Below are 23,200 nucleotides of genomic sequence, written 5' to 3'. Positions count from 1 at the left end.
CAAGTCTATGACCTTGTCAGTGAGATATCTTATGTTCTCTTCTAATTTCTTGGTCTTTTGGCTTTGGTTTATTAATTCTTGCTCATTGTCTTCGAGTTGCCTAATTCTGAGCTTTAGAGCCTGGTTTTCCTTTTCACTTTGGTCAAACTGGTTTTGTAGATGCGTGAATTTCTTTTGCATTATTTCCCACTTTTCCTCCCAGAGGGCTTCCATCTTTTTGATCCTTTCTGATTCCAATTCTTCCTGGGTTTGTGGAGAGTTTCCTTTTCCTTTGGAAGGTTTCAGAGCATTTGCTTGTGTTTCCTCTTCTATCTCCTCTGTATTTTGTATTTTTGCTCCATAAAATGTGTCCAAAGTTGCCCCTTTTTTCTTGTTTTTTCTTGGAATTTTGAGGCTTTTGTGCTTCTGTGGAGTTTGCCATCTCTATCTGAGTGGGGATGACTAGCTTTTCTTATCTCTGTCTGGTGTTCAGAGGTTTTAGCCTTAGGCAAATTGTCCGGTTCTCCTCAGCTGTCAGGAATTGCTGGTGTTTCCGTGTTACTGCCCTCCTCAGTTCCCTCCCGATGCTTCTACATTGCCTTACTTCCACACTCTGAGCCTGGCTCAGCCCTTTCCTCGGGGTGTTTGTTTCTGTGCCTTAGCTGGCCAGGAGAGCCAGCACTCTGAGGGGGGAGGGGCCACGGCTTCCCGGAGCTCTGAGGGCTCCTGATGATAAGATTAGCTTTCGCTGGGTTGAACTGAGTATGCCCTGAGGCAGGGACCTTCCATGAGACTCAGATGGAAGGATCCAGCCAGGGGGTTACAGGCTCCCCCGTCTCTCTCTGTTTCCCTGCTGTCTGGGTGCCCCTGCGACTGAGTCAGGTTGTTTTCAGGAAGTAGCCTTCAGAATAGCTGGCCCTGAGGCTCTGAGGTTCCCTCTGCTGCCTCGGACTCATAGCTCTGGGTTGGGGGGGATGGGTCCTGGGACCTTCCTTCTGCCTACCCCTTAGGTCCGAGTGATCTCGGGTTCTGGCTTTTGGGGGGGGCCGTACCTTTTGATCCAGGTTCAGGTCCAGGAGGAGGATTCCTGGGGTCTATGCTGTTGTTCGTTTTGAATTTTGGTGCCCTAGGAGCATATAGTTTGAGTTCGGTAGGGAAGGGTTTTTGGAGATCTGAACTTTAGCTTTCTCTAAGCCGCCATCTTGACCGGAAGTTCAAATCAATTGTTTTTGAGTCTTAGTTTCTTCATTTATTCAGTGAAAACAATATTTTGACCTACTTACTTTAGAGGGTTGTTCTAAGGTTATTTCTTTAGGAACCTTTAATTCCTTTGTAAATGGGATATCAATATGGCTTAGTGGATAGAGAGCCAGACCTAGAAACAAGAGATCCTGGGTTCAAATCTAGCAGTGTGAGCCTGGGTGGGTCACTTAACTCCCATTGCCTAATCCTTACCACTCATCTGCCTTGGAGCCAATATTTGGTGTTGGTTGATTGAAGTTTTTTAAAAAAATACTATATAAATGTTTGCTATTATTATTGTTTTTGCTAACTTTTATTAATATATTTCTCAGAAGAATTGAAAGGGAAAATTTATTTAGTTGGTGGGATTTAAAGGAGTAACTAATACCAGTAGCAGCTTCTGGTTAGGGTCAATCAATGAATGAATCAATCAGCAAAAATGTATTAAATACTGTATGCCAGGCAATGTTCTAGGTGTCAGAGAGGAAATGATGTAAGGTATAGTACCATGGACAGAACCGTAACTTACCTTTTATTCATCTTGGTCAAAATAGTGGGTGAAGCAACTGTAAAGATAGGATCGAATAATAGCCTAAGCAGTTCCAATAGGAAAGGAAAACACTTTACAAAGCATTTTTATGCCATGACTTCATTTAATTTTTACAACAACACTATAAAGTTAAGTAGGACAGGTAGCATCATTCCCATTTTACAGTCAAGCAAGTTGAGATTCAGCGAGGATAAGTTACTGGCCCAAATAAGTGGCACAGGTGAATCCAGAAGTAGAATTTTCTGATTCTTCATCCTAGGACTTTTTCCACTCAAACCACCCTGTTTTTCATCATGGCTTGTCTTTTTCTTTTCTTTGCAAGGCTTTGGGCAGGGGTATGTTGGTAAATGTTATAACAGCCAGCTCTCTAAAAAAAAAATGTAAGGGGGCAGCTGGGTAGCTCAGTGGATTGAGAGTCAGGCCTAGAGATGGGAGGTCCTAGGCTCAAATCTGGCCTCAGACACTTCCCAGCTGTGTGACCCTGGGCAAGTCACTTGACCCCCATTGCCTAGCCCTTACCACTCTTCTGCCTTGGAGCCAATACACAGTATTGACTCCAAGACGGAAGGTAAGGGTTAAAAAAAAATGTACACAGGAAACACCTATAAGTTTAATCTCTACTATCAGTGTTTCCGTTATTGCTTTCTTAAGTCCAGATAATCAAGAAAACAATAAACTGTACCCTGATTTATAGTGTTTGCCATTTCTGAGGTATGAATGATCACAATGAAAATTTAACAATGGGCTCTGGGTGCCTCCATAAACTGACTCCTCACATTTTCATACTGAGTGTTTTTCAAGGGTGATATGTCATATGAAGTTGGAAATGTCTACTACTCATGGCTACAGATGCGGAAACTGAGGCTGTTCCTAAGAGGTTAAGTGACTTGCCCAGGATCACACAGCTAGTAGTGTCTTTGATGGGATTTGATTTCAGATCTTTCCTACTCCAAAGCTGACACTTTATCCAATTGACCACCTAGTTGTCAGGAAGGTCTTTTAAGTGACCAGGGCTATGATGCTGATTCTCCCATGCCATAGAGAAACCTTTTCATCCCAGAAGCTCACTCCACCTCTAGAGCAGTTCTTGCATCAGAAGCTTTTGATTGGCTGTTTCCTGCTAATGCCTCCAATTTAAAGAGGAGATCCGGGTCAAAGATAGCTTCAACCCTCTTCTGGCTTTACTGCTAACTCACTTCCGCAGGGCATTTTCTCTCAGCAAAGAGAGAAATAGAGAGAACCCAGATCTTTTCATGGTAATTCCTCAACTTTTCCCAATTGCTCCACACTCTCATAATCACCCCTTTTTGGATGGACACCAGTTCGTCGATATCCTCATTAGAATGCAATGGTACAGTAATGGAGCTTAGAGGTTGGAAGACTTGGATCTCAATCCAGACAGACAGTTACTAGCTGTGTGACCCTGGGCAGCTTCAAGACCACTTGCTAAATCATCCTCCAATTCTGAGGGAAGTCAGAGTTGAGCACAGTCTTACAAATGTGATCTGACTAACGTGGAGTATGGTGGAATTATTGCCCCCACCTTGTTCTGAATACTGTATCTTTTTTTACCCTTCGCCTACCAAGGGTTTTGGTTTCAAGTCAGAAGAATGGTAAGGCTAGGCAATTGGGATTAAGTGACTTACTCAGGATCACACAGCTAGGAAGTGTCTGAGGTCACATTTGAACCCAGGATTTCCTGTCTCCAGACCTGGCCCTCTATCCACTAAGCCACCTAGCTGCCTCTGCTGTGTTTCTTTTTATGTATCCTGAGATGAGAATAGTAATGCCATATTCACTAATTATCCTTTTATTTTAGAAGGATTTATTAAATGCCTGTGTGCTAGGTTCCTTGCTGGGCTTTAGGGAGACAAAGACAATGCAATGTAATCTTTGTCCTCAGGGAGCTTCTAGAATATGAAAAATATTAGGAAAAAAACAATAGAAAAAAAGAGGAAACTGAAGGGGAAGATTTTCATAGGAATGATTAAGAATGACATTTTAAATATGTTGAACTTACCCTCTAGAACAATTAAATGGAGATACCCAACAGGTAACTGGAAATCCAGGATTAGAATCCAGGACAGTTTAGGGTAGGATATATAGCTATGGGAGTAGCAATGTAGAGATTCTAATGGAACCCAAGATATTCCCAAGGCAACATAGAGAGAAAAGATGGTACACGACTGGAACTTGAGAGACATCTATTCTTAGGACATAGGAGATGGATGATGCTCTAGCAAAAGATTATGAAGTGATCAGAAAACCAGAAGACCCAAGAAAAAGAAGGGAAGAGAAGTGCATGGGAGGAAAGGGTAGCTGACAAGCTTTGAACATGTCATAGAAGTCAAAGAAGATGAGAGCTGAGAAAAGTCTATTGGATTAACTTTTAAGAGATCATTATTGGTCTTTAGAGAAAGCAATTCCCAGAAAGCGGGGATGCCAAAAGGCAGAGAGCAAGAGACTAAGAAATGGATGGCAAAGAATGGAGACTGCAAAGGCATAAAAAAGAAAGAGAGAGGATGATGAGATCAAGAGATGGCAGAGTCCAGAGAAAGCTTTTAACAACAGAAGAAAGGGGGCAGCTGAGTGAATTAATGTATTGAGAGCCAGGCCCAAAGATGGGAGGTCCTGGGTTCAAATCTGGCCTCAGACACTTCCTAGTTATGTGACCCTGGACAAGTCACTTGACATTCCCCCCCTCCCCCAGTTACGTAGCCCTTACCACTTTTCTGCCTTAGAACCAATACACAGTATTGATTCTAAGACAGAAGGTAAGGGTTAAAAAAACAAAACAACAATGGAAGGAACCCAAGCATGTTTGCAGGCACTAAGGAATCCAAAGGTAGAGAGTGACAGATAGAAGATTAAGATAGGGAAGAGAGAAGGGAATCAAGGACACAAAGAGAAGAGTTAACCTGAGCAAGAAGAACTCTCATTCTAGAGATTGGAGGAAATGAGGAAAAGGATATATAGGAAGGTAGAGGAGTTTTGAGATGTAGGCTCTGGACCCATCTTCCTGAATTCAGACACTTCCTAGCTGTGTGACCCTGGGCAAGTCATTTAGCTCTGTTTGCCTCAGCTTTCTCATCTGTGTAAAGATTAAAATTTAGGGGAGACTGAGGCAGGTAGAAATTAGTTTCTCTCTGCAAAGAGTATTATATTTTTTAGAGGTTTATTGAAGATTAAGGATTAAAGAAAAGACAGAATAATAAACACGTGCCTAGGCCAGAGGCCTAGCCAAGATAACCTCATATCATGAAAGAGACGCCTCTGCTCCAAAACGGAAGTCCAAAAGAGCGCACAAAAGCCTTTGCAATCAGCTTAAATCCTTCCTCGATCTCGGCCCACCTCAGAATTGCGTGAGATTACAAAGCATTTTGGGGAAGTGGAGCAAAGGCTTGTGGGGATTGAAGTCCAGAGTTCTAGTCTATTTTTTACATCTTTAAAAAGAGCTGGAGAAGGAAATGGCAGACTATTTTAGTATCTTTGCAAAAACAACAACAACAATAGCCCTAAATGGGGTCAGGAAGAGTCCAATATGACTGAACAACAGCAAACAAAAAGTAAACTTCACCACAACAGATAAGCCAAACAGAAAGTTAGGCCACTGCAGAGAAAGGGGAGAAGAAGGGTGAACTACTTCATAGGGCTTGGGGAGAGAAGAGATGTTCTGGAATAACTGCAGAATGGAGTGTGGTATATAAAATATCACATCATGGGAAAATATAAATGCATTGCTGGGTAGCACCAAAGGCCCAGTTGTGATTAGACAGCATGAATTTGTAGTGGATTCACTCAACATCATTGAGCATGATTTCCTCCAGCAGTGTTAGCAACTCTGAAATAGGAGGAGAGAAGGTGGGAATGACCTGGGCTTGGAGAGTGGCAATGAGGGAAAGTCAGAAGTACAAAGGGAAAGGGGGGTTCACGGGAGGAAGACGCTATATAGTTGAACCAGTTAACTATGAACAGAGAAAAATGAGTCAAGGATGGAGTGGGGGGGGGGGGGTGAGAGAACAGGGAGAAATGGAAGAACTAGAGATCCCAAAGAGGAGTTAGAATGGGATTGGTAGGAGTGAGGCAGAAATGGGAAGACATGGAAGTGTGATTGGAGAAGAGAGTTTCAGAGTTCGAGATTGTGGGTTGCAAAAGAGTTTTATTAAGTGATATCTAAGGTATAAATCCATGCCTATGCTGACTGAGGTAGAATGGAGATGTCAGTTAGTTATGTACAAAAATATTATGACACACAAAAATGTGAAGGTATTTCCATATAGTGAAAAGATCATTGGACTGGAAGTCAGGAGACAAATCTAATTTTAATTGATAGGCGCTATATGATTATGGCTAAGTCAGTGTAATCTCTTTTAGGTCAATTTCTAACCTATCCTAAGGGATAGACTAGATGACATCTAAGGTCCTTCCCAATATTAAAGTTCTTTGTTTCTGTGCTTTAAATAGTACAAAGGAGACACAAACAAAAACATGCAAACATTAGGAGTTACTTGGGAAATTTCCAAAGGTATCATGACAGAATGACCATTTGATCTGGATTTTGGAGGATGGGAAAGATTTCAGTAGTTAGAGATGAGAAGAGAAAACATTCTTGCTATAAGGAATAGTAAAAACATAAATATGTGGGAATACGAGATTTGTTTTTGTAATAGTGAGTTTCCTAGTCTGATCAGGAAGTAGAGTATGAAATGAAGATAGAAAGGTAACTTGGAATTAGAACATGGTGGACCTTAGATGTCAGTGCCCATTGCTAAATTCCAAAGCCTTTGAAACTTTTGCAGACAGAAAGATTCTTAGATTTTTTTTCAGGAGTTACCTGCTGTTAGTCTTTGGGTAGGAAAGTAACATGATCAAAACTCTGTGTTAGGAAAACTTTTCTGGTATCTGGATAGAGGATAAATGAATAAGAATGGATGAAATCAATAAGGGGGAAAAGAAGAAAAGAGGAGAAAAGAAAAAAGGGAAAGAAGAGAGGAAAGGAGAGAAGAGAAAAGGAAGACTGAATCTTGAGTAGAGACTACATACATGAGGAGAAGGAAGAAGCAGTGAAGGATATAGAGCAGAATTAGGAGTATACAATGTCATAGAAACCAGGGTACTAGAGAGTATTGAGAAGGAAGACAAGAGTAAGAGATAAACAAGAGGTCAAGGATGAGAAGTTGAAGAAATTCCATTGGATTTGGGGATTAGGAGATCACTGAGGACTTTTAAGGAAGTAGTAACATTTGAATGGTGAAGAGAGGAGTCAGGTTGCAGTCGGGTTGAGTAGCAAGCTGGTAGGAGAGAAATTAGCAAATTATTAACAACTCTTCCTAGAATTTGGGTTGGGAGAAGAAGCCTAGTGATGAGGGGATAGCTTCAGAGATGTGAAATCAATCAATCAATTAACAAATGTTTATTATGTCCCTCCTGTGAGCTAGTATTGAGCACTGAGAATACAAAGATAAAAGTAAATGGTCTCTCCCCTCAAAGAGCTTGCAGTCTAATGGGGAGATGACGTGTACAGATGTAAATTTGAATACCAGAGTTTAGGAAATTTTTGTTTTTCTTTTTGATAGGGAAGATGAGGGTTGGAAAGCCCAGAGCATGCTATAGGTCCATGATGGTGAACCTATGACACACATGCCAGACAGAGCATGCATAACCCTCTCTGCAGGCACACCTATAATCCCCACCAGAGTTTGTTACTAGGAAGCCAGAGGAACTTGGGGGGGGAGCTGTTCCCCTTTCCCTTTCCATGTGCCTGAGGACATTCCTCACTTCACTTGCCCCTCTGCCCAGCAGCCCATTGGGAGCACTTTCTCTCTCTTGTCTGGGGTAAGGGGGAAATTGAGGTGTGGGTGTGGCACTTGTTCTCTGGGGGGGGGGTGGACATGGAGCTTGGTCTGTGGGGTGGAGTGGGGGCAGAGACCAGAACTCAATCTCTAAAAGGTTCACCATCAGTGCTATAGATGAAGATAGAATCAAATGGAGTGGGAGAGATTGAAGATGAAAGGAAAAGATGAATGGTCATTAAAAGTTCAGGGTAGTGGGATAGGAAGGGAAGAGAACAGAAGATGGGTACAGATGAATCAAGACAGATGAAGCATGATGCATTTAAGGAAAGAAGTTGAGAGAGAGCACATTAATGAAGCAAGAGGAAAGGTTATTTGCTGAAATTGAAGGGTTGAAGTTATGAGCTTGGATGAATAAGTGAATTAATGAATGAAAAGGATTTATTAAGTACTGTGTGCCAAGCACTGTGTTAAGTACTGAAAATGCAAATGCATCACTAGGAATTAATGAATGAAAAGGATTTATTAAGTGCTGTGTGCCAAGCACTGTGTTAAGTACTGAAAATGCAAATGCATCACTAGGAAGCAGGACAGTCACTGCTTTTAAGGACTGCTATAAAGGTATGCATGTGTTTGAAGACAGGAAGCAGAGCAGGGAAGGTTGTGGTGTATTTTGTAGCATGGTTTAGAAATAGCGGGAAAGAGGCAGCTAGGCAGCATTCTGGGTAGAGCATCAGACTTGGAGTTGGGAATACCTGGGTTCAAATCTGGCCTCAGATACTTCCAAACTGTTGATGTAAAAATGGAGATTTTAACCCTGGACTTCAATCCCCAGAAGTCCTTGCTCTAGTTCCCAAGATGCCCTCTAATCTCACTGAGACCCCCACCTGGGCGAGATCAAAATTTCTATTTAAACTGGCTGTAAAGCCTACTAAGGTCTCTCTTCCTCCTTGCACTTCCAGGCACATGCTTCTCTCAAGATGTAGTATAAGTGAAATTGAATGGGCCTTTCAGCCCTCCTAGGCACGCACTTTCTCACTTTATATTTTCTTTATTTTTTAATCTTTAATAAACTTCTAAAAACATAATACTTTTATTACTAGAAACTAAAATTTTAATCATAACACTGTGTGACCCTGAGCAAGTCACTTAACCCCATTTGCCTAGCCCTTGCCTTCTGTCTTAAACTTGTACTAAGACAGAAAGTAAGGGTTAGAAAAAATAAATGCCCAGATAGTAATGTTGGAGATTTGGTTCTGGTTGAGATATGGTTGAGATCAATGATCAAAGCCAAGATCTCAGGGGCAAATCTCAAGAGACCTCACAGAAAAATTGCCAGTTTTTGGAGTCAGAGAATCTGTTTTGAATCCTGTTTGCCTCTGAATGAGTCATTAAATTTCTTTGAGCCTCAATTTCCTCATCTATAAAATGGGGGAGAAGGGTTATACCTTTAATGTTTCTTCCAGTTCTAAATCTATGATCCTATGATCCATTTCCTATGGTGTTTTATAGATATCTATGCAATGCTAAAATAAGGGGAGAAAGTTTTGTTTTTCAGTTTAAACATTCAAAAGCTCCTATGTGTAAAAACAGCTAGGCACAACTGTACTGTCTAATGCCTAACATTTTTGTCTTTGGAAAGGCTCTGTGACTTATCAGTGGGGGGAAATCCAGGAAAAGTCAGCCATGGAGAGCTGTAACTGTCTTTAATTAAAGTCTTAGAGAGTTGTATGGTATACTGAAAAGTTAAGTGGCTTGCCCAGATTCACATGACCAACATGTGTCAGAGGCAAGACTTGAACTCATGTGTGGCTTGCTAGTGTCTTACTAGTATCTTACTGAAGCTGACTTGCTTTCTACTAGGTCAGCCTATCTCTCGACTCACGCTTTATATTTGGAAAATATTGAAAATACTCAACGGAAACAAATGAGCCGGATTCTTTTCCCTCTAAGCATCTCCCTGCCCTCAAAAGCTTTGGAGTTTAGCAAGAGGCATTGACTGGGGCAATGAGGCAGTGTTTTGAGACACTGAACTATCCCAGGACTCTCAGTGAATCAGTGTGGCTTCCCCAAAGTGCTAGGTTTATTCTCCATCTCTTCAGCTCTGGCCCAAGCTCCTGAAGCCCCAGGAGACGGGACGGGACGGGAGCCAGAGAGTTCCAGTTCTCCTTCACCACCCATACCCCTCCCCATGCTAGCCCTCGTGCCTGGAGATGCTTCAGAAGGACCCAGCCTATTTGTGTCCAGAACATCTTCCCTAAGGAGAACTGCTCCCCTTCAACCACAAGAGGGCAAGAAACCCACGCGGTGAAATCCAAGCCATGATGCTCTTGACCCCAAAGATGACGGCCGTCGGAGACTACTCTAGCTTCTCCATGTTGGTAATGCAAAACCCAAACCAAATAAAAGAACCCCTGAGAAGAAAAATGACAGTGAATGTAAAGGATTTAGACCCAGTTTATAGGAAAGATTTTTTTCCACAGGAAGGAGTCTTTTCTTTCATGTTCAATCAACTAGACTAGTTCTACAATCTAGAATAAGATTCTTTTCCAAAGAATGAATCAATTCTTTCCCTTTGCTGAGGCAGCCCCAGCAAAGTGAATAGAGTGTCAGATTAGGCAGAGGGAAAATCTGAGTTTGAATATTGCCTTTGATCCATTTCACTAATCTCTCTGAGCTGTAGTTTCCTCATCTGTAAAATGGGAGCAATAATACCAGTAATACCTACCTCACAGGGTTGTTGTGAGGCTCAAAGAAGTTGAAAACTTTGAAACACTGTCATGTCATTATTATTAATAACAATCCTTTCTGATCTGAGATTGAAAAGATGTGATAAAATAAAATTTAGTGGTCTCAGCCCTAATGCAGAGGACGTGTTCTCACTTTTGTCATCGCTGACCATAGGGAATGAGTGTATCACCAGAAGAATAGAATGGAATCTGCTGAGTCAGGCTTAGTGTACCTATTTAAAAAACAAATGAACCTGATTTTCCATCTTACAATCAATACTATGTATTGGTTCCAAGGCAGAAGACTGGTACGGGCTAGGCAATGGGGGTTAAGTGACTTGCCCAGGGTCACACAGCTAGGAAGTGTCTAAGGACAGATTTGAACCCTGGACTGCCAATCTCTAAGGCCCTGTTCTCAATCTGCTGAGCCACCTAGCTACCCCATAGAGTATCTATTCTTGATGCATGGAATTGTCCTGAGGACTCTAGTTCTTATTTGAACAAATCCTTATGTACTTTATTATCATAGGTGTTAATAATAGATTAGAGCCATAGAATTAAGAAAAAATATCAGACTAGATTATGGATTAGAGGCAGGTAGGTGGCACAGTGGATAGAGATGTGTTTAAATCTGGCCTCAGTAACTAGCTTATGTGACATTAGATAAGTCACTCAACCCTGCTTGCCCCAGTTTCCTCATTTGTAGAATGAGTTGGAGAAGGAAATGGCAAACCACTCTAGTATCTTTGCCAGGAAAACCCCAAATGGGGTCATGATGCCTAGAATACAACTGAAATGATTAAACAAGAAGAATCTTATAGATATGAACAAAAAGATTCTTTTTTTTTTTCATTTTGGAGGGGGGCAGTTTTCTCTGTGTAGCTGTACTCTTATCAAGAGAGCCTTGCAGAGTCTACCATCACCAGATGACACTTTAAAAAATTACCTTCTGTTTCCTGAGTCGGTCCAGGTATCAGCTGATAGAGAATGATAACGGTGAAGCATAATGACATGGAGAGCAGAGGTGGAAAGAGACAAAAGGAAACATTTATGAAATAATTTCTTGGCTTTCTGTGGAATAGTAGCTTTCCCTAACATCCAAAGGCAACACTATTCACGTCTACTCTTAACTTTTAATATCCCTAAACCCTAACAATCCAAGACTCTTGAGTTTTTAATCTCTCAATTTAGCAGTCACAGATCTAGGAGATTCCAGGTTGGACTCTTGAAGTAGGTCCTGACTCTTGAAGTAAACTTGATATCCAGCATTGTTCTTTGTTCTAAGAGGTTCAGATTATCCTATTCTAATATGAAGGCAATACATGTGTGTGTGTGTGTGTTTCACACATTGCGATCCCTATAACCTCCGTATTCCATAGAATATTGACAAGACTTCCACCAGATAATTAATATTTAAAGATTAAATAAATTAAATTAATGGGAATTAATTAAATTTATAAATTAAATAGATTAATAAATAAAGTACATTACAATAAATAAATTAATGTAAAATTAAATAATAGAGTCAACCCCCCAAATATTAAATAGCAAATTAAACCAAAAGTACTTATCACATTCCAAATGGGGGTACATGTACTTGTGGGAAAGTGTGTCCCAAGTTTATGGAGGAAATGTTTTATTGCTACAAAAACCAAAAAAATACAAAACAATGACAACCCATCAACTGTTTTTGCTTTGAACTATGAGCTATGGCTTTTGAGTGAATGCAGACCCACAGAACATCTGGAATCCGAGGCAGTGCCTCCAGGATGGGACCACAAAGAAGACTATGGGAGGTGTGTAGCTTGGGGTCCTACAGAGGTGTTTATCATAGGTGCACAACTAGAATCTTCTACTCCAACCTCAACATTAATTAAACATCAACAACATTACCTCCAGCTATCCCCTATACTTCCCCATCTATCTACCACAGCCACCCCCTCCCCTTCCCTTTCCTTCCTTGAATTTCCTTGATGAGAAGAGGTGTCTTAAAAACAGCTTCAGATGCGTATGTCCAGGGATGCTTGACCCCAGTTCAAATCCCTTACTTGGGTGAGCTGCTGTATTATTTACTTGGCCAAGTCATTTCTTTTTTCGAAATTAAGCTGCCAACGCCCCGGTCTCTCCTTTTCAGTTAACAAATAACATGGTATTACCACCTCTGCCCCAGTCTGACTGGAAAGTGAGGGAACACCTGGGATGGAGAAGGGGAGGAAAGCGTGGGATTGACTTTGACCCTTACAGACTGCAGTCCTGAGAGGATCCGGTGCCCCGGTGCCCTTTGAGCCAAGTCGGCATCGATCGATCATTTATGACCAAACCGGACAGGGGGTCGTGGGGGCGGGGGGGGGGGGGGCTGAGAAAAGGATAAAATCCACCCTGGCTCTGAGAGCTTAACCGCAGCCCGTGAACTAGGGGACAAAGGCAACAAAGTTGGGGGAGCAGTGAAGGCGCACTTGTGGGCACTGGGAAGCCTGGACAAGACCAAAAGCATGGGCCCGGAAGGCGAGCTGCGGGACTGGGAGAGCTGCCTTTGCCATGGGGGAGGGGCAGGCACCTCTGTATGCGTGTCTGTGTGTGTGTGTGTGTGTGTGTGTGTGTGTGTGTGTGTGTGTGTGTGTCTTGGTGAGCGTGCGCACGCGTGTGTGGCTCGGGACTGAATGATGTAAAGCAGGGCTAGAGCTCCTGGCGCCTCAGCGTCATTACCTTCAATTACAATAATTGTTGCCTCTCTCCAGTGTTTGCATTTCCCCCTAAGGGATCTCTCCCTCTCTCCTTCTTCCTCTTTCCCTCTCTCCCTCTCTTCCCCCCCCCCCCCTTCACCCTTTGCCTCCCTCCGTCCTTCTGTCCTTCCTCCTTTATCTCTCTCTCTCTCTCTCTCACATTCTCTCCTCTCTACCCCTCCCCCTTTCCTCCCTCTCTGACTCTCTCTCACTCCTTCCCTCCCTCACTGTCTCTCTCTCCTTTTCCCTTTTTGTTTCTTTCATCCTTCTTCTCTCTCCTCGTCTCTTCCTCTCCCCCTCTGTCTCTCTCTTCGTCTGTCTGTCTCTTCTTCTCCCCCCACTCTCTTTCATCCTTCCTCTATCTGTCTCCTCACCTCTCTCTCCCCTTCCCTTTTTCTCTCTCTCCCCCTCTATATTCCTCCCTCTCTTCCTCCTCCATCCCTCCCTCTTCTCTTTCTCCCTCCCTCCCTCCCTCCCTCCCTTGCCCTCTCCCTTCCTCTCTGCCTCTCTGCCTCTCCATCGTCTGCCTTCTGCTGCCTCTTTCCCAGCCCTACTCTCCTGCCTATCGATCCCCTTGGCCCCTTTCCCAACCCCGGAGTCCTCTCGGAGGACGGATGCAAGTCTTCTTACTATTGATTGGTCGGAGACACGAATGCTGCTGCTCTTTTTCTTTTTTAAATGGAAAAACTTAGAAGGGTCTGGCGCTTTATGGTTTCTTTTATAAGATCCCAAAGCCCTTAGTTGCTTTCATTCCAATAAAGTAGGAAGCAGAAAAATGCGTGGAGCCCCAAGGGGAGTTCCTTCCCTTGCAACTTGCTCAATCTGTTCATCTCAAAACTTCCCCCTCCCGCTCCTGCCTTCCATTCTCTGTACCCCTGGAGTTGGAGTTCTTAACCTGGGTCCATGGGCCAGGTCTTCGGATAGATTTCCTGAGGTTCAGGAAGGTCTTATGGGGAAAAAAAATGTCCTCATTATTTTCCCTACATTTGGTTCCCTCTGTAATCCTCTGTTGTTTTTTATTTTATTTTATGCATTTAAAAACATCAGACCAGGGGTCCATAGGCTTTGTTAGTCTACCATAGGAGTCTATCACACACACATGCACATATATAGAGAAAAGTGTCTAGGTTTGCCTCGACTAGTCCAATCATTAACTGAGTTATTTACTCTCTTTTTGCTGTCCTTGAATGGTGGAGCCCTTCCCAGACTACCCATTCCTAATAGGATAAATGACCAAAAAGCAGAATTCATCCATGCCCAGATACAAACTTTTCTCCTAGAGGAAGAGGGGCCAAAGGGTACCAGGAGGTTTTCCTTGGCCTTACTGCAAGTCCTAGTGTAAAGGGGTGACAGGAGAGGGAAGAAATAGAAAGGACAGAAGTTTGGATGTTTCTAGATCTTGGCATTAGGGGATCCCTGAGCAGAAAAGGCAAGCTAGCTCCAGAAGTCCTCAGACCTGGGAGAACATTGTTCCTGGGTCTGAAATGCTCCCTTTTGTTTCCTGGTAGACAGGGATAGGAGAGCATGAATTATGGATCCTGGAGAACCATTCCTTATTCTTTGCTGTCTAGAATTCTTGCATAATGATAAGTCACTCTGACCAATTTGTCTCAGCTGATTTTCAGACAATTGCAAACCAGTGAATGCAAACTCTTGCTGGCAAGACTTATAAAGCCTTTGAAGAGATATCATCACTCTGCTTAGGTAGGGACTGGAGAGGTGGGGGTGGAGTGGGGTGGGGAGGTGGTGTTGGTAGCATTCCTGCCCACATCTTTAGGCCCCAGGGAAGAGGCAAGTCTCTCACTGCTAGAGGAATCCTGAGAGCAATCCCAAATATTTTAGGATTATGGATTTAGAGCTGGGAGTGACTTTAGGGGTCATCTTGTTCAGAAACACACCACTTTACAGATGAAGAAACTGAGGTCCACTGAGGAAGCTATTGAATCAAAGCCCCACAGGATTTGAACCAGAGCCAGGATTTGACAGCAAGTCTGCTGAATCTCATTACTTCTCAAGGATGATTTTTAATTACTTAATTTTAAAATTTTAATAACAAATTTCAACATAAGTTTTCTGAAGTTATATGATCTATATTGTCTCCCTCCCTTCTTCTTTCCCTCCTCCCAGAGCTGACAAGTAATTTGATCTGGGTTTGTCACTTAAAACATATTTTCATAATATTCATTTGTAAGTGAACAATCTTATCAAATCTAAGCCCCCAAACATATACCCAAATAAACAAATACTAAATTATATGTTTTCATCTGCATTTCTACTCTTTCTCTGGAGGTGGAGCACATTCTTTGTCAAGAGTCCCTCAGAATTGTTCCAGGTCATTGTATTGCTGTTAGTAGTGAAGTCTATCACATTTGATCCTTCCCCATTATTGCAGTTCCTGTGTATAATGCTCTTCTGGTTCCAGATGATTTTTAAAGTTCTGGTTTAAATTAAGGAATTTTTTCTCTTTTTTTCCTCATAAAAGCACTTATTTATCTATTAATTAATATTGCCTTTTTTTTCAACTCATTTTTATTCATTCAACTAACATTGATTGAAGCCTGCTACATGCATGGCCAGGGACTAATCAATAAAGCAGGGAGAAGAATTATTATATACCTCTCTGTCCTCACAGAATTTTAAATCTAAAGGATGCAAGAAGGTGGGGAGGGATGACAAGAAATGTTTAAGGAGGGGGGGGGCAGCTGGGTAGCTCAGAGGATTGGGAGTCAGGCTTAGAGACTGGAGGTTTGAGGCTCAAATCTGACCTCAGTCACTTCCTAACTGTGTCACCCTGGGCAAGTCACTTACCCTTCACTTCTTAACCCTTTCCTTTTTTGTCTTGGATTGATTCCAAGATTGAAGGTAAGGTTTTTTTTTTTTTAATTTTAAGAAAAGCACAGGAAAAGTGAAATAATGCAAGAGTTAAATGATGTATCTTATAGGATCATAGGTTAAGAGCTGGAAGGGAACTGAGAAGCCTAATAAAACCATCTCATTAGAAAATGAGGAAACTGAAGGGGTGGGTGGTGTTAAGTGATTTCTTCAAAGAATTATTGCAGGGTTATTTTAATTGCATAAGGAAAGATGACCTTTACAATTCTCCTTCTCCTCCCTCTCCCCCTCCACTCCTTTCTGCACAAGGATAAATTACTTACTTAAGTCAAAGCCAACAATATACCAAGCAATGGCACCCATCTACACATTTCTGTTCTGTAGGAGGCTTATGGGCAATCTGAGCCTCACAATTATAGGCACAGGGAGTATAGAACATGGCAGCAGATTATCTGAGCCTATGGAAGTTCCTCTTAAGAGAAGTCTCCTTAGGAAGCAGAAGAAAGCTGTAGAATTTCACAGAAAATGCAAACATTTCATAAAAGAAAACCCCCAAAGCTTAGAACTTATTCCCCATCTCTGCAGACCAGGCAAAGCAGATTGAATTGAGGCAGCTTGTCATAGGGGATAGAGGGCTAAATTTGGAGTGTGGGCTGGGCTAGGGAGGGGAAACTTGATTTTGAAATCCTGTATATGTATGTCCTACCTAAGTCTGCACTTACATGTAGTTACTTGATTAGGAGTTACCTCTCTAAGCCTTATTGTTGAGACTGAGATTCCCCCATCTATAAAATGGGAGTGATAATACCTACAGAAAGGGCAGTTAGGTGCAGAAGCAGATGGAGTGCCAGCCAATCCTGGAGTCAGGAAAACTCATCCATCCTATGTTCAAATCTGGTCTCAGATACTTATTAGCTGGGAAGTCACTTAACCCTATTTGTCTTAGTTTCTTCATCTATGAAATGAGCTGGAGAAGGAAATGACAAACCACTTAAGTATCTTTTTCAAGAAATTCCCAAATGGGGGTCAGTAGGTAAGTAGCACAGAGGATAGAGCATCAGGCTTGGAGTCAAGAGGATCTGGGTTCAAATTTGACCTCAGGCACTTCCTAGCTGTATGACTCTGGGCAAGTCACTTAACCCCTAGCATCTAGCCCTTGCCACTTTTCTGTCTTAGAGTTGATGCTAAGACAGAAGATAAAGGTTATAAAAGAAAAAAAAAGAAAAAAATCTGAAAACCCCAAATGGGGTCACTAAGAGTCCAATACACCTGAAAGGACTGAACTATTACAATACTTACACAATCCACTTCTCAGAACTGCTGGGAGAATCAAATGAGATGATGCTTTGTAAAGGGCTATAGTCAACTAAGCTAAATTCAAGGAATGGCCTTGACTCATTGCACTAGTGAGGATAAGAGATACCATTTTTGTGCTAGAAAATGAAAGAAGCACGTTCTTCCAACTTGTGTGTTTGAAACTATGTCTGTGAAGTGATAAATTGGTTGGCACAAGCTAAATATGTAGACAAAGTAAACACAAATCAATTGGACATAGACCAAGGAAGGTCATGCATAGATAATAGAAATTTGTAGACTTGAAGTGAATGTCTTTGCAACTGATGGATGGGTAAAGAAAAAAAGAGGTGAGTGTGGCTAAAGAAAAAGGAATTAAGGGAAAATATTGCCCCTTTTATTAAAAAAAAAGATTAAGAACTAGTAGTTTGTAAGACTATAGACTTCAGTGGAATCACAGATCTCTAGCCATTTGCTAAATCTAATTTAAAAATTGTATTAAATACTACTTGAAAACATTGCCAGAGGATTTATTTCAATGTGGTAGACTGAATTCCATGAAACCAACTTTAAGGTATTTTCATAATCTTTAATGTTAAGTTTTGTTCAAATGAATTATCTCTAGAATTTACCACCGCCTCCTTGAAGACTTACCAAATTCAACTTTTTTGGTAGATAAGCTATCTTGCTTTGTTTCCTTCTGTATTTCTGATTCTCTCTCCCTTTTCCAAGACAGTTTGTTTGATATATCCCTTTCTCCCTCCTACTCCCTGCCTTAGATTTATCTGTTTACATGTTATATTATTTTAGCAGAATGTGAGCTCCTTGACACCAGAGGTCCTTCCTTCCTTCCTTCCTTCCTTCCTTCCTTCCTTCCTTCCTTCCTTCCTTCCTTCCTTCCTTCCTTCCTTTCTTCTTTCTTTCTTTCTTTCTTTCTTTCTTTCTTTCTTTCTTTCTTTCTTTCTTTCTTCTTTCTTTCTTTCTTTCTTTCTTTCTTTCTTTCTTTCTTTCTTTCTTTCTTTCTTTCTTTCTTTCTTTCTTTCTTTCTTTCTTCTTTCTCTTTCCTTCTCCCCCCATTTCCTATGCTTCCTCATGTACTATCTACTACAATCTCTCCTCCCCTCTCCTTCTTTCCATCATTTTTTCTTTGAATCTTAACATAATATTTTGCACATTTCAGGTACATAATGAATGTATATTAAAATTAGGTTAAATCATAGTGTCTTAAGCAGTAGTACAGATAAATGGAAATTGAGAATAGCCAAAATGGAAACAATCATTGTTTATTTAGCCAATAGGAGGCAAAATTCCAAACTCTCCTTAGAAACCTTTTAACTGTGAAAGCCTGGGCAAATCACTTAACCTGCCTCAGTTTCTTCATCATTAAAATGAATATAATAGCACTTACCTTATGGGTTTACTGTGAGAATCAGCTGAGATAATACCAGGTATCCTAAAAGTCAGAATGCAGTTTTACCTTGATCAAAACTTTAAAAATAAGCTTAAAACAAAGCTAAGACTTATGGGACATTCTGTTTTTGTGAAGTACTTCAAAACCTTACAGTTTTTGAATGTAAGATACTAATGAGATCTCCAACTAGATATTTAATATCAGAGGTGAAGGCCTTCTGACTAGAGGAGTAATTAATAATGGGTCTACCAAGGACAGAGAGATGAGAAGGACCAAACATTGAGTGGTTGGGGTGAGGTGTGGTTTCTGGGAAATAGAGAGAAGGCATTTGGGAAGTAAAGAGTCTATCCCATTGAAATAAGTATCTAAAAGTCTGATTGTTCCATAGAGACACTTTAGAGCAGGGACTATCTTTTGTTTGTAGGGAGGACTAAATAAAAGGTTTTTTTTCATTCATTCAATCAAAATTTTAAGTTTTATTAGTTTGCCTGTTGATTTATGTTTGTTGTCATGTCATTTCAGTCGTGTCTAACTCTTCATGACCCCATTGGGGTTTTCTTGGCAAAGATCCTAGTGGTTTGCCATTTCCTTCTCCAGTTTGCCATTCCCTTCTCCATCTGTTTCTGTACCCTGGAAGAATTCTCTATTTAGCCCATGTTGGTTACAGCTGTTTTAGTGATGACTCTGGAGGTTACTAGATAGCACAGTGGTTAGAGCTCTGGACCTCAACTCTGAAAGACCTGAGTTCAAATCCAGCCTCCTAGCTGTGTGACCCTGGAATAAGTCACTGAACCTGTTTGCCTCAGTTTCCTCATCTGTAAAATAAACTGGAAAAGGAAAGGGAAATGGCACTCCAGGGCCACTCCAAAAACCACTCCAGTATCTTTACCAAGAAAACTCTATGGACCTATTGTTGGGCTATGGTCCATGGGGTCAGGAAGAGTGAGTGAGACATGACTGAATAACAACAACAAGACCAGAAAAGTGCCAAGACATATGCTGACCAGGCCAGTAATAATATTGGACATGCTGCTCTGATAATTAATCTGGGCTAATTAAGTTAGTGAGTCCATAACATAAGGCTATGTGCTGACCAAGAAGGTGCTTCAGAAGCATGTTGGGAGAAAAGAGGAACAGGGTAAGTGAATCTGTGGTCCATTTGTAAGCCCTCATTGTATTTCTGCTTGTCTGTGGGAGGGAGGAAGGCCCTCTTGGAATGTGGGCTTCAGTCAACAAAGTAAAGCTCTGGCCTAACTTTCCTCCTGGTTCTATCATACTGCCTCAGGCCTCGGCAGCCCTTATCTCCCATTCCATTTTGGTGGGAAAAAAATGCTTTGCTAGGCTGTCATCCCTTTGAACTGGGCTAATCTGCCACCTCTGACCTTATGCCAATGAAAGTCAATTTTAGGTCTGAACTTCCAAACTGCTACAGAGAGCATGAGATTTAACCAAGGTGCTCCTGGGAATTCTAGATCTCACCTGACCTCTGCAGAACGGTCTGTGTGCTTTGGAAAATCTGTATAACATGCCCAACTATTGGATTCCATCCTTAAAGTGCAAGGAATGGCTTGGCTCTTGTGAACCAGGTAGTCACTTGAACCCGAGGGCATTTTTCTATGAATGTGATGCACTAAAGACATTTTTCTTCCTTATCATGGAGAGGAATTCCTGGAGGTGGGGATCACATAGGTCTTTGGTAAGTGGTAGTTTTGTTACTGGTATTCAAATATGGTAATGCTAGATCTGATGACAGCTTTTACAACTGGGGTAGCAGCCATCAATGGCAAAAGAGCCTTTGCTTTTGTTTTTGTTTTCTGAAGTTTCCATATGAAAACAAAATGATTTTGTGGCTTGTGGCAGAGATAAAAGTACACTGTAGTATGGATTGGGTGGTTCTAACATATACACTCAAATGCAAGCCATATCTAGAACTTTATTCAAAGAAGATGCAACAAAAGCATTATTAATAGCCCAAGCTGGCTGCTCTTGGTCAAAGATAACTTGAACTCTTTTTTCTTGAGTATAATATACTTCTCTGTCTCTGTCTATGTCTCTGTGTGTATGTGTCTCTCTCCCTCTCTCTCTCTCTTTCTCCCTCCCTCCATCTCTCTCTCTCTCCCCCTCTCTTTCTCTCTGTCTCTGTCTCTCTGTCTCTGTCTGTCTCTCTGTCTCTGTCTCTCTGTCTCTGTCTCTCTCTCCCTGTCTCTTTTTTGTGCCAGAGCATGAAAGTTTCCTTAAACCAAAAGCCCAAATATCAGATCTTGTTTCCTTTTCGTGTGTGCTATAAACTTCTCTTTTCTATCAACCTATATATGGAAATAAAGAACAAAAAGGTTAGTTCAAAATTCTAATGAAAATTTCTATCACTTGCCCAAGGTTATGTGGGGCTATATGGATTTGGATATTTTTCTCCAAGTCAGAAATGCTTATAATAAAAAAAGATAAATTAAAAAAAATTCTATCACAAAGACCTTTTTATCCCTAGGAGAGCCAGGAAGCTAACTGTAAAAGGCCTGTACTCTTCCTAAATAATTTCTTATTTTCCATATTAATTCAAATGCCTTTGTTCCATCATTTGAAATATCTCCTCCAATGCTATCATATTCTTAGTGCTTATAAAATGTTGAGAGTAGTACAGACTTGCTCATCTTGAATATAATTTTCATTCATTAAAAATGTCTCTAGACATGAAACTATCAGAAAGTATCCCTGCTGGGAGCCTTAATTCACCAAAAAGGGGCTATTCTGAGAGGGTGGAGTATAGCTTTGTTACCAAAAACTTAAAAAAAAAAAAAAAGCAGGCATACATCAGGAGGGGACAAAACCAAAGTGCTGATTACCATATACCAGTGAACTTCCAAGAACACTCCCCCGATGTTACCTCTGGTTAACTGGATAACCACATCCATGTTACATAGTTAATTTCTCCATGACTAGTAAAAGTTGGCAACTTTAGATTTTTCAGGGTTTTTTTTTTCTTTCTGATTTATGAACTGACTATAGTTAAAGGAAAAGCAGGAGTAGTAATAATAGTCTGCAAGACAAGCAGAATTGTTAGTGGGTCAAAAGAAACAGAAATTGCAGATTTAAACCTGGATTAAGTAAACTTTTTACTTCAAAGATGCAATGCCACAGCCTTTGAGAAACACAAGCAATTTCCCCTAGTCCTCAGTACTGTACTTTTGTCTCAGAATGAATTCTTCTTCATTACTGAAAGTTTTGCTCCTCCCTTCTTTTAAATGGATTTTAATTCAGTGAAATGTGTATATATATAAACTAGCTATTTTGTGTATATATACACACACACACAAGCTAGTCAAATTTTTTCAAGCATTCTCTATGGAAACTTTTTTTCCAAGTCATTTCCTCTAGTATCTTTCTCAGTAAAATATGTAAACATTTAAGTCTTTTCAGCTTTAAGGCTAGGACATTTTTAGGCGATTTCACCCCAAGGATCGGTTCACATTTCTCCGCAGTAACGTTCACTGCTGTTTTAAAGGATTTGATCTAACACCTGTCACCTTAGCATTAAATAAATAAACGTGTCCCCAGGGAGATGCCTTTTTTTTTTAAACAACCAGAAAACAAGTGTCTGTTCTGTACCTGCTTTGGCTGGAGATGTTTGCATAGGATGGTCTTAAAAGGCAAGTTTTCCCGTGGTTTTCAATGTAGTTTGTTACAGTTCTGTAGGGAGTTCACTGGAGAGAGTTTCGAACCAAATCCCCAAAGAGCTAACCTGACTTGGGTGTGTTAGCTAGCTGGCTTCTGAGCAAGCCCTAATAAGTGAATTAGCATCTCAGTAAGGAGATCACTGCGGGACTGATATCGATCAGGTTCTGCCTGTGTGTTTGCCTGCGATTGTTTGGGGGGATAATTGAGTGTCAGTCTCGGTCTGTGTCGTCTCACTGGCGCCTGGTGCTTTTGGATTTGCTAATTTTCGTTAAGTGTCTCTAGCTGGCTACTCGTACCCAGTCTACTGGGGAGAAAGAACCAACTCGGCTCCTTCTGATCATCAGTCTGTCTGTCTGGGCTTTATTGATCATGGGGAGGGTGGTTCGAGGCGGGTGAGGGTGGCAGGGAGAGGAATGGGAGGCAGCTGAAAATGACCTCTTTTCTCAGCCGTGCAGCCCTGTGTGTGCCTTGGGTTCGAGAGTCTCGCTTCTTTCCCTAGTATTTGCAAAAGGGCTCTTGTAACAGACCCACACCACAAACTGTCCCCGGAGCCTAGAACCGAAGGTGGCAGGACCGACGCCTGTTTTTTAGGATTGCGCTGGTCTGAGCCCAGGTTGGTAGACAGGCGAGGGTGGAGGTTAAGAGAAGTGGGAAGGGTGAGGGTCCAGGCTGTGTGAAGGTCGAGAGGGAGGCCAGCAAGAGTAAGGAAATGAAAATGATATGGGATGGGGAGGTATTGCAGGGCCAAGAAATGAGCATCGGACAGCTGCATTTGCTCGATATCCGGGTCAACCCCACACTAGGTATTGCGGACAGAGGGCATCACGACGTCTCTAAGCCTCAGTTTCCTCACTAGTAAAATAAGGATGGTATTTGCGTCACCTACCTTATGGGATTGTTGGGACGACAGCTGTATACCTGTAAACTGTTAAAATCTGTTAATGGTGGGGGGAAGAAAAAAAAGGTGGTGAAGATTC

The 23,200-nt window shown here is 41.5% G+C and overlaps 1 long non-coding RNA gene across 1 annotated transcript; it reads right to left on the bottom strand.

The window, feature by feature from the left end:
- Positions 1–1,854: 1,854 nt before the first annotated feature.
- Positions 1,855–23,191, bottom strand: LOC103100589 (uncharacterized). Its single transcript, XR_008912416.1, has 3 exons — positions 23,110–23,191; positions 11,239–11,269; positions 1,855–2,138 (listed from the first exon to the last, which is right to left on the bottom strand). It is a non-coding gene; the product is annotated as an uncharacterized LOC103100589 (long non-coding RNA).
- Positions 23,192–23,200: the final 9 nt, after the last annotated feature.

Source organism: Monodelphis domestica, chromosome 5 (genome assembly GCF_027887165.1).
Source record: "Monodelphis domestica isolate mMonDom1 chromosome 5, mMonDom1.pri, whole genome shotgun sequence".
NCBI classification, from domain to species: Eukaryota; Metazoa; Chordata; class Mammalia; order Didelphimorphia; family Didelphidae; genus Monodelphis; species Monodelphis domestica.
Note: the sequence above shows the minus strand (reverse complement) of the source record. Positions and strands in the feature narration are given on the sequence as shown.